Source organism: Megascapheus bottae, chromosome 1 (genome assembly GCF_031878675.1).
Source record: "Megascapheus bottae isolate mThoBot1 chromosome 1, mThoBot2.hap1, whole genome shotgun sequence".
Classification (NCBI taxonomy): domain Eukaryota; kingdom Metazoa; phylum Chordata; class Mammalia; order Rodentia; family Geomyidae; genus Megascapheus; species Megascapheus bottae.
The window spans coordinates 76,399,170-76,403,410 of record NC_143509.1 but is presented as its reverse complement, the minus strand read 5'-3'; positions in this window follow the sequence as shown (position 1 = coordinate 76,403,410).

The window sequence follows — 4,241 nt, the reverse complement described above, 5'->3', positions numbered from 1 at the left end:
TTTGCTAATGAACATGTTAAAAGCATGGTTTTAACGATCTACACAGTATTCTAAATGTTATTTTAAATCTTGTTCAAATTAGTTTAAATACATCCCATTCTAACAGATAATGTGCTACAACAAATCATAAGCCTAGTCGTAAATTAGAAGCATAAAAAAAGCTCAGGGCTTGAAATGCTACAAATTATCATTTTATTTTAATTCCACTTGGGGATATTCACTACATATCTAATACAATTGCAAGCAAGGTACATTTTTATTTTATCATTGCATGCCTTAAATTCTAATAATTATTAGCGCAAATAACCCTTAATAAAGAAGAAATAAATTTGTATTATTTGGAATGAAATATTTCACATAAATAATTATAAAGTAATTTAATTAATGTACTTTTCAAGTATAAAATACTAAATCATGTAGAGGAGAAATTTGTCCTTAATGGTGAACAAACTAAACTCATACCAACATTATTACAAGTGAATATATATATATATTTTTTTTTCTTTTCGTCATCTTTATCTTGCCCATCCTCAAAGACACTTTTCTTTCTTTTTTTCTTTTCTTTTTTTTGGCAATCTTGTCAAGGGCTATCTACAATTTCAATGCAATACCCATCAATATCCCAATGTCATTCTTTGAAAATATAGAAGAGTCAATCCAAAATTTCATATGGAATAATAAAATACCCTGTATAGCAAAAACAATACTTAGCAGAAAGAACAGTGCAGGAGGAATTTCAATACCAAACTTTAGACTCTATTACAGAGCTATAGTGACCAAAACAGCTTGGTATTGGCACAAGAACAGGCCTGAAGATCAGTGGAATAGAACTGAGGACCCAGATATTAACCCACAGACCTATGGTCCCCTAATCTTTGATAAGGGAGACAAAAAAAATAGAATGGAAGAAAGACAGTCTCTGCAACAAGTGGTGCTGGCAGAACTAGTTAATCAACTGCAGAAAAATTAAGTTGCATCCTTCTTTGTCACCCTGGGTTTACCAGGGTTAACTCCAAATGGATCAAAGACTTGGAGGTAAAAGCAGATAGATTGAAAACTTTACAAGAAGGAATAGGAGACACATTAGGTCTCCTTGGCAAAGGTCAAAACTTTCTAAACAAGGACCCAGAAACACAACAAATCCAAGAAAGTCTGGATAAGTGGGACTGCATTAAACTGCAGAGCTTCTGTATGGCAAAGGACATAGCTAGCAAATTAAGTAGAAAGCCTACAGAATGGGAGAAGATCTTCACTAACCATACAACAGACAATGGCCTCATATCTAAAATATATCAACAGCTCAAAAATTTGAATCACTCCAAAACTAATCTCCAAAGTAACAACCATCCCATTGAAAAATGGGCCAAAAACTTAAAGAGAGTCTTCTCTGAAGAGGAAACAAAAATGGTGTATAGCCACAGGAAGAAATGCTCGATAATTCTGGCTGTAAAAGAAATGCCAATCAAAGCAACTAAGATTCCACCTCACTCCAGTTAGAATGGCCAGGATCAAGAAAACTAATAACAGATGCTGGCTGGGATATGGCCAGGAGGAATCACTACTACACTGTTAGTGGGATTGCAAACTCCTTCAACCACTATGGAAAGAAATATGGCAGTTCCTCAAAACACTTAACATAGAACTTCCCTATTTCAGCAACTCCAGTACTTGGCATTTATCCAATTGTCCAGAAACAACAGCATACTAAATCCACTAGCACAATGATGTTCATTGCAGCACTATTTACCATAGCAAAGATATGGAACTGACCCAGATGCCCCTCAGTTGATGAGTGGATCAACAAGATATGGTATTTCTACACAGTGGAATTCTATGCTGCTGTCAGAAAGATCGACATGGACCCATTTGTAAGGAAATGGAAAGACTTACAAAAAAATCATATTAAGTGAAGTAAGTCAGACTCAAAGGAACATCGGCTCAATGCTTTCCCTCATTAACCGTAATCAGTAGAAACCATGGGCTCTCCTAGCAGAGATTTACAATAGGACAAAACCTAGATACCTAAGGCCATACAGGATGACACTAAATGAAAGGACCTCCAGGATATAGAAACAAAAGCCATATAATGAGTGATTGTTGTCCTTAATGTACTATGTTATTTCATCTCTTTTGCTGTTCCTTTGCTCTGTCATATTGTTACAGTATTTCACCTTGTTATCTGATATATTGTATATATGCATATTTGGTTATTTGAAATAGTATAGAGAAGGAGGGAAAACAAGATGAGGGGCAGTGTTGGGGCCTGACCTCCATCTCTGAGGCCTGATTCTGGCTCAGCGGCAATTAAAGGGCTTTGACCAGGCATTCGGTCCTTTGCATAACTCTCTTAAGGCATCTCTGTGTATGTGACTTGATTGAACCCCCTGCAGCTTCACGGGTCTTGCAGCAGCTCAGATCTTGGGCGCTTCCTGCATCTATCCTGCCCAGTACCTGAAAGCCCCACCCAGACCCTTAGTTGTAGCACAGAGGCCCCCTTCCTATTGGCTAGCTTCCCAGTTCCCACCTTCTCCTACCCCAACAGTATATAACTAATTGTCTGACGCAATAAAGGCATGAGAGCATCAGAGAACATGAGAGAACAGCAGATCAGATCAGCAGAGATCAGCAGAGAGATCTGATGCGCTCTCATGGTTAACACTGTTTCTGACTAAGCATGGTTTTTCTTCCCCAGTAATTGGGGGAGGGCTGGGTCATCAACACTTACCATCTCCCTTGGCTCCTGGGGGACTACAGGCTGGCCCTGTGTGTCCCTCCCCATTCCCATGTTGCTGCCCCAGAGAGGAGCAACAGGGCAGTGGTTGGGGAGGGAAATGGGGACCAAGACATAAGAGAGGGTATCAATGTATTTGAAATAATGCACCTTCTATCTGGTGAATATAATGTAACCCTTCTATTAATTACAAAAAAATAATGGAAATAAAAGTACACCACTTTCCCAAGGACACTTTGTGATGATGTTCTCTTGCACTGTTTTCCACATTGGCTTTCTGAATTAATGCCTCCACCAAAAGGTGTAAGAATTATCTTTTCTTTACATCCTCAGGGGTAAAGTTTTGCTTTTTTGCTTGTTCTTCTTTTGCTTTTGAAGTCAGATATTTTTACTCTTTAGAAGTGCATTTGAGCTCAGTTGATTTTTTTCCTTTATGTTCTTACTAACTAAAATCAATCTAGCAGTCTCCAGAATGCTATCGTGTGCAGGTAACACAGCTTCTACGCTCACTGAGTTGTTAGTAGGCTGGGTGTGTGCTATTGTCAAGCTGGTAACTGAATTCTAGGTCAGGATCTTTCTCAGCCTCTGACACCTTCCTTTGATGGAAACCTAAGGTGTGACACTTTCAATCCTCAAGCCACAATGGACCAGGCCTTTTTCACACTTGTAATCACTGTGCAGCCCTATTCTATCCTTTAACTATTTGCTTTTAAAAGCCATCTAAAATTTCATAACATTAATCACATCTACAAAGTCTATTTGATCATCAAGGTTAAAAATACTACAAGTTATTTAATATACAAGGAATGATTTATACCTTTACATTTGTGGTGGTAGGTTAAAAACATTAAACAACTAGCAGTTCTAAAAAGATGTAAAAGATATTCTGTTCTGTAGTGTTTATAAAGTTTTTTCAGTGTAAAAAAAACTAGAAGAGGGTTTCAATAGCACAAAACCTAGATACATAGGTCATATAGGATGAGTCTAAATGAAAGGATTTTCAGGACATGGAAATGAGTTTTATCTTGTGTGATTGTTGTTCTTAATGAACTATGTTATTTCTCTTCTCTTTTGTTGCCCTTCTGACTTAGATATGTGGCATATTGTACATACCTTTATTTGTTTATTTGAAATAGGGAAGGGAAGGGGGAAAAGCAGGATGATTGGGATTGAGGGAGAGAAATGGAGACAAAAACAAGAGATGGGGTATCAAGTGTGGTGTGAGAAGTAATGAACCTACTATCTGGCAAATGTAACTGTAACCCCTCTATACATTACAATAATTATTTTTAATCCCAGAATAAATGAGATGCTATTAGCTCATGCCTGTAATCCCAGCTACTCAGGAGCCTGAGATTTGAGGACTGAGAGTCAAAGCCAACAAGGGCAGAAAAATCTGTGAGACTCTTATCTCCAAATAACCACAAAAAATGCTGGAATTGGAGCTGTGTCTCAAGTGATAGAGAGTTAGCTTTGAGCACAAAAAATCAGGGACAGCTTCCAAGGTCAA